A 12,209-nucleotide genomic window follows, 5' to 3' on the forward strand; every position below is an offset into this window, starting at 1 on the left:
TGAAAAGTCACCAGCTAATATGTGCTGACTAGCTTCAGTAGCTCAGTGGTTTAGGCTCTGGGTTACTGATTGGAAGGTTGGGGGTTCATGTCCAAGTATTTCCCAGGTTCCACTCATGGGCCCTTGTGCAAGACCCTTAACCCTCTGTGCATGTATATTGGCTTCCATGCTCTCTGACCACAACTTCCTGACATCTCTGGGATATGTGCATGTGACAAATATAAAGCCCATTTTCCCTTCTAGATTTATTCATACAAAACCATCTAAACAGATGCTCCTGTGTGGGTGTGTTATCAGTTAGGCATGTGGTGCACAGGTGTATATGTGTGATGTTGCTGAGGATTTGCAGGATTTGCTCTCGAGGCTCCTTTGTCTCCAAAATGTTTCTCTCTATGAATAGCAAAATTGGGGTTTTAGTAGTGTAGACAGATCTTACTCAACACTTTAAAGTCCAAGTTACATGCAAATATGTAGTAAAAAAGATTTAGTGAAAGTGGAGGAAACCTGGAGCTGTGAGAAAGCAGCACTACACGCTTGGGATTTTTCCACTCATCTGTAAATCTCTGACTGTCTATTTTCTGACAGATCCCCAGTGCTACTCAATACAAATGGTTCATATACTGGCCCAGAGGACATACAGTAACTGCATTTCACACTGATTACACTTATCCGTCACACACTGCTGTCTCCTTCCTCACTGGAATTGTTCTTTCTGTTAGTTCATATGTTGTTGCACAGAGGTTTAGTGTTAGGATCATTACAGCGTGTCAGGATATCATGTAAACTGAGAGAGAGAGAGAGGGAGAGAGAGAGCGAGAGAGAGAGAGAGAGAGAGGGAGAGAGAGAGAGGGAGAGAGAGAGAGAGAGGGAGAGATAGAGAGAAAGAGAGAGAAAGAGAGAGAGAGAGAGGGAGAGAGAGAGAGAGAGAGGGAGAGAGAGAGAGAGAGAGAGAGAGAGAGAGAGAAAGCAGCTGCTCACAGTATCCCAACCCCATCATTAATGCTCCCATTAGTTATTAATCATTAATAAGTCACCATCCTGGTTGTTTTTTCCACCCCGTGTAAATTTATGATGTAGGATTTGAACCGGATGTTTTGATGGCAGAACTCAGACATGATGCAAACTGTTATCAGAGGACATGTTGACACCGTCTACTGTGAGCTGAGGAATTGTAACCCATCAGTGGTACATGTTTTGTTTGACGTGTCATTAGGAAGTCATTGGTTATATATGTTCCTGTGATTGTAGATAATTTACAGGTAATAGCTTTTATTGTGAGGTTGAAGGATTTGCTGGCAATAATAGAAGATTCATACACACACAAACACACACACACACACACACACACACACACACACACACACATATATATATTTTTATATATATGTATATATATATGTATATATTATATTATTATATATATTATATATATTATTATTATTATTATATATATTATTATTATTTTTTTTTTTTTGTATATAATTATTAGTTGATGCAATATACGTTTATTATTTAGTAAATGACCAATAATTTGCTAAACCGTCAAATAAAATATAAATTGCTAAAGTAGAGCACGCGCTTATGACGAATCGTAACACTACCGAGACGGAGACATGTCCTGAGAGTCACATAGAATACAGATTAACATGGCAGAGGTAGAGCTGCATCTTCCTCCAGACAGAACAGGAAAAAAACGTCTGATTTTAATTAATATTTTTTCACACACACACACACACACACACACACACACACACACACACACACACACACACACACACACACACACACACACACAAAGGAGTGTGTGTGAAAGGGGCCATGAGTAAGAAGTCAAAAGGCACTTAAGTAAATTGATGATTTGCTGTCTGACTGAACCAAAGAAATAATAGTGAACTGTATTGAATTTCAGAGCATCAAGTTTTCCATTGCTTCAGATTGAATTAAACTCATTGTGCTGAATTGAATTGAATTCGGATCACAATGCATCATAATAGGAAATAGTGAATCGTATCGCATCGGTAGCTGCTTAATTGATGTATCCCTAATGTGTTGTACAACCCCAAATCAGAAAATGTTGGGACAGTATGGAAAACGCAAATAAAAAAAGAAAGTAGTGATTTCTAAATTTACTTTGACTTGTATTTCATTGCAGACAATATGAACACTAAATATTTAATGTTTGGTTTGGTCAACTTCATGTCATTTGTAAATATACATCCTTTCCTTTCACTCAGACCTGCAACACATTCCAAAAAAAGTTGGGACAGTAAAGAAATTATCACTTTGTAATGTTGCCATTCCCTTTCACAACACGTTTAGGGACTGAAGACACCAACCAAGTGTTTCAGGTGTAATTTTGTCCCATTCTTTCTGCAAACAAGTCTTAAGGTGGGCAAAAGTACGGGGTCTTTGTTGTCGCATCTTGCGCTTCAAAATGCGCCACACATTGTCTATTGGAGACAGGTCACACACACACAAGGCCAGTCACGTACCCGTACCCTCTTCCTCCGCAGCCAGGACTTTGTAATGTGTGCAGAATGTGGTTTTAATTGTCTTGTTAAAATATGCATGGACGTCCCTGGAAAAGATGTCTTCTTGAAGGCAACATATTGTGCTCCAAAATTTCTATGTACTTTTCAGCATTAATGGTGCCATCACAGAAGTGCATGTTACCTTTGCCAAGGGCTTTGACACAACACCAGACCATGACAGACCCTGGCTTTTGGACTTGTTTCTGATAACAGTCTGGATGATCCTTTTCTTCTTTCCTTTTCTTCTTGCACACGGCATCCATTCCTCCCAAAAAATACCTGAACTACTGATTCATCTGACCACAGTACACGTTTCCACTGTGTGATGGTCAATCCCAAATGCCTCCGAGCCAGGAGAATTCGACGGCACTTCTGGACACTGTTAACATAGGGCTTCCTTTTGGCACAGTACAGTTTTAACTGCCATTTGTGGCTGTAACTACGTATTGTGGTAATTGACAAAGGTTTGCCAAAGTAGTCCTGAACCCATGTGGTGATATCGCTTATAGATGAATGACTATTCTTGATGCAGTGTCGCCTGAGGGATCGGAGATCACAGTTGTTCAGCTTAGTCCTTTACGCACTAAAATTCCTCCAGATTCCTTAAATCTTTTAATTATGTTATGCACTGTTGAAGGTGAAATATCCAAATCTTTCTTTGAGGAACATTGTTTTTAAAACGTTTCAATAATTTTCTCACGTATTTGTTGGCAAACTGGCAATCCTCGGCCCATCCTTGCTCCTAAAGGACTAGACCTTTCTTAGATGCTGCTTTTGTACCCAATCATAATAACAATCACCTGTTGACATCACCTGTTTCAAATCACATCGTTATTTAACAAATCTACCTCATTACTAGCCCTAAATTGCTCCTGTCCCAACTTTTTTTGGAATGTGTTGCAGGTCTGAGTGAAAGGAAAGGATGTATATTTACAAATGACATGAAGTTGACCAAACAAAACATTAAATATTTTGTGTTCATATTGTCTTCAATGAAATACAAGTCAAAGTAAATTTAGAAATCACTACTTTCTTTTTTATTTGCGTTTTCCATACTGTCCCAACATGATTTTGGGTTGTATATAATATATAGGAATCCACTGATTTGTAAAAAAGCTGAGGATTTCACGTGTGCTTTCAAGTATGTGACACCAACAGTCATTAAATTCACATGAAATCGTTATTAAAAAAAAGCTTTTATTCTTCTTTCTGAATATCTTCCTGGCCTTTCTTCCGGCAAAAAGGGAACATGTGCATTAATGAGAATTTCTGTTATGCTAACAGTAACTTTAATCAATGCTTGTGCACTATCCTGTGATACACTAAGACTAACAGCATGTACTGATACTGAGATGTAGGAAACGATGTGCTGAAACATGTGGCGGTTGTTTCATAAGACTCACACGCAAACATCCGCTATTTTTATCTCAACTTTGGGAACAAGGATGACATTTCATGATGTATTTTTGGCACACAATCACAAACACAATACACATATACACAGCTTACATAATTCTTTGTTTCCTGTGCCTCTGGAAGAAAATCCTCTAATGGACAGATGCACAACACAGTACAAATAGCATCAGGCGATTATTCTCGGAATACACACAAACAGAGCTATAATTTAAGTCGGGGGGGAGGGGGGGATACTGTGTAGTAAGACAGGGACAGAGTGTGTAGTAAGACAGGGACAGAGTGTGTAGTAAGACAGGGACAGTGTGTAGTAGGACAGGGACAGAGTGTGACAGAGGAACTGGTGCTCTCTGAAGACAATATTTTGTCAGCCATACAGTGAGTTTGCATATATTTACACACACACAAACACACACACACACACACACACACACATACACACACACACACACACACACACACACACACACACACACACACACACACACACACACACACACAAGCAGTATGCAAAATATCAAGGATACCTATGAATGCTGTTTATTATAATTAAAATATTTTTACAGGCGATCTCAAAGATCAGACTCAATGATGTACATGAGTTCTACACTTTAGGCAGTAATAAAGTGCAAAGGATTAAAAAAAATAGTTATTATATTTGTTATTTTGTCCATTTAGTTTTATGCCTGTGAAAATAGACATACTATGAAAAAATGGCTATCATGTGTAAATATTTAAAGCTAAAGTCAACAATTGAATTGCATATGGATTGTTTCATTTCCAATATATGTTGTTGGTATAAAGAAGCAAAAAATATAGAAATTGTGTCCATCCAAATACTTATGGAACTGACAGTGGTTCAGTGGTTCAGTGGTTCAGTGGTGTCAAATTCCCATTATAAACTAAATCTGGCACAGTTCATTAACAAATTTCACCTTTTTAGATGCACATGCTGAGGCATCAAAATGAAGACACATGAATTAATTAAAAAAGATGAATGAATCTACATAAATAAAAAAATTATAAAACAAACAGTAATTGCTACGTTTTAATACTGATTTCCATTTTTTCTATTTTTTTTTTTTCTAGTTTTCTGAAAGAAGTTTATTTTTTATGTTAATTTATTGCATCACTTGTACATGCTAAAATAAAAAGATAAAGATGTGCTCAGGATGGGCCATAACAAAAACATTTTGATCTTCCAAAAAGGTCCATGCGAATTCTTTTCTTAAGCAGACTTTAATTAAGTGTGAGGAGTTTTTGTAGGGTGGCCAATGGATTCACCAGCAACACTTCATATTGAACTTTGCTGCAGCTGCATAACTAATAGAAATGTGCCATGAGTTAAGTGTTTTATTCGATTTTAAATGCCCAGCATTCTTAAAAGTTATCCTTAAAAAAAAGAAGCTATCCTTACAGATCGAAAAAAAAAATCTGGGTGGGCATTATGCTGAATCAGCTGATCTTTAATTATCATGCTTAAATGATATCCTATTAAGAGGTGAATAGACCACTTCGACTAGATAAAGTCTGACTAGGGTCTGCATCAGGACCAGGAATCCTGCAGTGCAATATGCAGGATATGCACTGCTGCTATCGATTATTTTAGTAATCAAGTATATTAACGAGAATAAAATAAGTACTTTTTCTTTATTAAGGAGCAACACTAAATTAGAGAGGAAATAAAACCGGTTTCTTAAAATGAACAAGTCAAAATAAAAATTTTGATATAAATGTATTTTATATCAGAATATCAGTGAAAACTAAACCCATTTACTAACCAGATTACACCAAAATACAAATACAAGTTCACTGTGTTTAATAAGTCCCTCTGCAGTGGCTGTGTGGAGTATCTTATAGGAAAATATTCATTTAATGAATTATTATTCTCAGTCATGTATTTATTTATTTAATCTTTTCTTCTCTCTGGAAAAGCTGCTTAAAATTTTTCCACGCACTAAATCCATGTATTTATCGCCAGCTTTAATGACTAGCTGACAGCTCCACTACCTGCCCTACGCATACTGGGACTTTCTGACCGCATTTTATATAAATACAAATATAAAAATGTATTTCAAAAGACTTTCAACTTCAAATGAATCTTCTCCTCGTCCCTCTCTGTATTCTCTCCGTTCCTCCATTTTTCCTTCTGCAGCATCTTCTGTGTTCCCTGTCCAGAGCGCTCCAGAGTTTAGCGGGTGGTGCGTCAGTAATAAAGGTCCGTGGGAAACACAGTGCTCTGTGTTTAGTTAAATGGACTAAACAATGCATTTTTGTCATTAAATTACTCAAGTTGCTCGAGGAATCATTACAGCCCTACAGTGCAACACAAAAAAGATCACTAAAGTAGAAGGTTTTTAACTTTCATATGGGTGTAATTGTGCATCTAGATAAGAAGCTCTTACAATAAGCAAAAACCATGTTAATTAATGTTAAATTGAAGGTTTAAATTAAGTTTTTATAAAGTACATTGCAAATATTTGTGGACACACAAATAGTGAATTTAGTTCTCACTCTCCAGTGTTCTGTATTGTTAAAAGATTTATGATCAAACTCTTGATGTCACCCAAATGAGGATGGGTTCCCCTTTTGAGTCTGGTTCCTCTCAAGGTTTCTTCCTCATAACATCTAGGGGAGTTTTTCCTTGCCACAGTCTCCACAGCTGCTCATCAGGGATAAATACACACCATTCACCTTAACTGTTGATTTCTGTAAAGCTGCTTTGAGACAATGTCTGTTGTGAAAAGCGCTATAGAAATAAACTTGACTTGACTTGACTTGACACACAAAAAAAAAAAACATAGGCTAAGTTTTTACAGAACTGTTGAATTGGGATGTTTTAAAAAGCACACGTTAGTGTCTGCCAAACATCTGCATCACACAGTTACTCCAATCATCGGTTACCTAAAGGTGAGATCAGAGAATTGTCAATGGAGATCACAAGATCTAAACATGGGGATGAAACATTTGGGAAGAATAGCAGGTCAGTGTTGCTGGGATTAAATGTCCACTGTGTCATCCAAGCTGCCATTCATGAGGAGATGTCTGCCACATCTAAAGAACCGAACAGAAACATGAATTTGGAGTAATTTAAAAACAGAAGACCAAATAAACTGAAAATATATTTAGAAAAAATCTTTGTTTTAAACACTTTTTTGTTTCATTCCCCTAATTTGATTCTTTTCACATCAGTTACAAGAAGACAAACTTGGGGATCCTGGATTTTAAATATTCTGCAAAAAGAGCAGAAGTGTTTTCAATCTCCGTACACAGGAAAAGGCGTTTCTGTTTATTTTTATTTTTGATCAAAAACAGGCCTCGGCTAATATTATTTTTGGAAACGGACAGTGCAGCTTAGTGATGTGTTTGATACAATAGATCAAATAAGACTTCTTTTAGGGTGAAACTAAATATATTGGTGAAGAAAATATTATTTTATCGTAAAAACAATGACTAAATGTAATAAATGTAATATTGTACATTATGTATAAAGTCAGAATTTAGACTGTAGTACTTATGATTAAATTCCCTTTGCTTCATGTTGAACCTCAGCAGATGACTGGGACATAAAATGTGAATATCACCAGGTTGCCAAAGAAACCAGTGGTGGGGCAGTTGTGAGGCAGTGGTGGTGGGGTGTTACAGGTAAAATTGTAATCGCACCATCACCATCTGCTTTACATCTAAATCGCACTTTTCCAAAGATGAAAATTGATCAAATAAAAGTGTGCTATAACAGTATTTCATCTCCCCGTGCTGTCGTGCTTTTTTGTTCCATCAGTTATAACTCTTAATGTAATAATGCTACATGCAGTGGCAAAACCCATTATGAAGGAAAGAGAGCAGAGTAGAGCATGTTTATAGTGATGACTCACTTGGCAGTATTAGCGTCTGTATCTTGTGTACGTCAGCGATGCCAGCTCAACCAATTCTCCTCCATTTAGACAAAAATAGAGAACCTTATAAAAAGCAAATGTCTGCGAAAAGCACTTATCAAAAAAAAATGCTCTGGGCAAAGTAGAGAAATATTAGATTGAAGTAAACATAAGTCTGTTATAAATGATGCGCTGATGATGCAAACAAGTAAACAATCTGTAAAAGTTGCATTAGCATTCGTATTTACAGGCCGCTAGCGCCATATTGCAATAGGAACGTGCAGACATTTACATTTACGGCATTTGGCAGACACCCTTATCCAGAGCGACTTACAACTGAGCAGGGTAGGGTTTTAGGGCTTTGCTCAAGGGCCCAGCAGTGGCCGGATTTGAACCTGGGATCTTCTAATCCAAAGCCCAATGCCTTAACCACTGAGCTACCGCCTCCCCAGACATGCTCCCTAAACTTGTCATTTTAAAAGAAAATGTCATGGGAGAACGAAGAGAGCGGATGCAAGTCAGGTTATTTCACATGTAAAGGGCAAACAGTAATAACTAAAACAAAAAAATGATAAAACCAATAATTTCAATGAATTTTTATTTGTATAGCAGCTTTAAAGTCATCAGTGACCAGCTACATCGGCAAGTGCATTGATGACGTGACAGTCACTACACGCTCCAACCAGAAGCCGTGGATGACCGCCAAGGTGCGTGCGCTGCTAAAAACAAGAGACTCTGCCTTCAGAGCAGGGGACAGGGCGGCCTTGAAAACAGCAAGGGCCAAACTGTCCCGTGCCATCAGAGAGGCGAAGCGCACACACGCCAAGAGAATCCACGGCCACTTTCAGGACAGTGGAGACACCCGGCGCATGTGGCAGGGCATCCAAGCGATCACGAATTACAAGACCACATCACCTGCTTGTGACCGTGACGCCTCCCTCCCAAATGCGCTGAACGACTTCTACGCCCGGTTCGAGGTGCAGAACAACATGGTGGCGAGGAAGACCATCCCTCCTCCCAGTGACCAATGTGCTCTGTCTAACCACAGCTGAAGTGAGGAAAACTCTATGCAGAGTTAACCCACGGAAGTCTGCTGGACCAGACAACATTCCTGGCAGAGTGCTCAGGGAATGTGCACAAAAGCTAGCAGATGTCCTCACTGACATCTTCAACATCTCCCTGAGCAGCGCCACTGTTCCTATGTGCCTCAAGACGACGACCATCATTCCTGTGCCGAAAAAGTCTTCTGTCTCCTGCCTCAATGACTATCGTCCCGTTGCACTCACACCCATCATGATGAAGTGCTTCGAGAGGCTTGTCATGAGGCACATAAAGACCCAGCTTCCACCCGCACTGGACCCCATGCAGTTCGCATATCGTCCAAACCGCTCCACGGACGATGCTATTTCCACAACCCTTCATCTGGCCCTCACCCATCTGGATAACAAGGACTCTTATGTAAGGATGCTGTTCATAGACTTCAGTTCAGCATTCAACACAATCATTCCTCAGCACCTGATCGAGAAGCTGAGCCTACTGGGCCTGAACACCTCCCTCTGCAACTGGATCCTGGACTTCCTGACTGGAAGACCTCAGTCAGTCCGGATCGGAAACAGCATCTCCAGCACCACCACACTGAGCACTGGGGCCCCCCAGGGCTGTGTGCTCAGTCCACTGCTGTTCACTCTGCTGACTCATGACTGTGCACCAATGCACAGCTCGAATCACATCATCAAGTTTGCCGATGACACGACCGTGGTGGGTCTAATCAGCAAGAACGACGAGTCAGCATACAGAGAGGAGGTGCAACGGTTAACAGCCTGGTGTGGAGCCAACAACCTGTCTCTAAACACTGACAAAACTAAAGAGATGGTTGTTGACTTCAGGAGAACACAGAGTGACCATTCTCCACTGATCATCGCTGGATCCTCAGTGGAGATCGTCAAGAGCACCAAATTCCTTGGTGTTCATCTGGCGGACAAGCTCACCTGGTCACTTAACACCAGCTCCATCACCAAGAAAGCCCAGCAGCGTCTCTACTTCCTGAGAAGGCTGAGGAAAGCTCATCTCCCTCCCCCCATCCTGTCCATGTTCTACAGAGGGACCATTGAGAGCATCCTGAGCAGCTGCATCACTGCCTGGTTTGGGAACTGCACCGTCTCGGAACGCAAGACCCTACAGAGGATAGTGAGGACAGCTGAGAAGATCATCGGAATCTCTCTCCCCTTTTATCATGGACATCTACACTACACGCTGCATCCGCAAAGCACACAGCATTGTGGATGATCACACACACCCGTCACACACACTTTTCACACTCCTACCATCAGGGAAACGGTTCCTAAGCATTCGGGGCGCCACATCCAGACTGTGCAACAGTTTTTTCCCGCAAGCCATCAGGCTCCTCAACAAAGAACTGAACTGAACTCTCTCTCACACACACACACACACACACACACACACACACACACACTTACACACAACTGTGTGACTGATCCGCACAAACCGGACTCAACACCCATCATACACTTCGTTCACCCAGGTTTTCAATACCAATCACATTTTTCACGATCGCAAAATGTTTACATGCCGTCTGTTGCTGATTCCGGGACTTGTTATTTTGCACAATATTCTGTCCAAATCCTTTGGTTACTGTTAACTCTATTTTTGATTGCTGCTACTGCTGAATTGCACAAATTCTGTTTATATCTTTTTGTTTACACTGCACCTTATTCTGTTACGACAGGTTTTACTGGCGGAGCTATTTCTATTTTTAATTTTATATTTTGTGTATTGTGTATTGTCCTGCACTGTCCTGTGTTGTCTTGCACTGTCTTGTGTTGTCTTTTGCACTGTTTGCACCAGCTGCACACATGCACTTTATGTGGCGAGGATCTTAGTTCTCGGCCCTGTGTTCTTCTGTTCTGTACTGTTTGTTTTATGTTGTTCTATGTAGCACCTGGGTTCAGGAGGAACGTTGTTTCATTTCACTGTGTACTGCATCAGCTATATATGGTTGAAATGACAATAAAAGCTTCTTGACTTGACTTGACTTGACTAACAATGAATATTGTCTCAAAGCTGCTTTACAGAGATAATCTGAACCTTTATAGAAAGACTGTGGATAACAATTACACCTGTAATAGACAAGTGTGAGATAATGAGTGCTGTGAAAGGTGAATCAATATTTCAGTGTTCATCAGCATTGAGTTTAATTCAATTCAAGTTTATTTCTTTAGCGATTTTCACAATGAATATTGTCTCAAAGCAGCTTTTCAGAAGGTAAAAATTATAAAACAAAATTCACTTATATTTAAATTGAGGTGTATTTATACCTGATAAACAAGTCTGGGGTGACTGTGGTGAGGAAAAAAACCCTTTAGATGATATGAGGATGAAACCCTGAGAAGAACCAGATTGAAAAGAGGAACCCATTCTCATCTGGGTGGAACCAAGAGTGTGATTATAAATCATTCAAATATTACAAACACCAGAAAGTTAGAAATATAATGAGCACCAGGGTGTGTGATTATGACTAATGTCCTTTCTACAGTCTTATACAGTCAGTTGAAGTTGTGGAACCAGGAGCTACTGAGCAACTCATAAAATAGCTTAAAATCTGAGATCATCAAATATCCAATACCAGCTTCTCCATGGCAGAGCCTTGAAATGTTTAATGATGTACAAACAGCAATGAATGTTATTTTGAGTATTGATTAAGAAGTTGTTTATCCTCAAAGTTCAATGTACAAAATCTTCATGAAATCCAACTATCGCTGGTACATCTCTAGATGGCTCAGGATACTCATGGGTTCTGCATCTTATCTTTAAAGGTCTGAAATCTTCATGAGGTGGGACACAGCATTGAGTGATTAGTGTAACATGTGACTTGGAATATAGTGGTGCAGTGGCTGATGGGAAAAATAATAGAGGGTCATAATCCTGACCCAGTTCTTGATGAAGACTTCAATAATAATTTTGATCATCCACGAGTAAGCAGTGTTTTATTGCTGATGCCTTGAATATAAAAAAGTAGCCCAGTCTGAAATGAGGTTTCCAGCTTTATGTAAAATAAATTGATTTATCCTCTGATATCACAGAAGTTGACTGTGCGACTGAATACTCAGAGTCTCTAGATAATTAATCCTTCAAAAATCTAAATTACTGAGAAATATAAGCTTCCTGGTAAAATCATCACATATTTCAAAAGGCCATTTGGAGATTTTAATATGAATGACATCAAAATATACAGAAAGTCGTTGATATTTTATGGAAGGAGATAAAAGATGTTATTGCTGCTTGATCAGGATATTTCTCCAGCTCAAGCAAATAAAAGCCAAGAAAAAAAATCAAATACACTTATTTAAGTAAAACAAAAGTAGAAAGAAAA

This window comes from Silurus aristotelis (assembly GCF_946808225.1).
Source record: "Silurus aristotelis genome assembly, chromosome: 12".
Taxonomy (NCBI): domain Eukaryota; kingdom Metazoa; phylum Chordata; class Actinopteri; order Siluriformes; family Siluridae; genus Silurus; species Silurus aristotelis.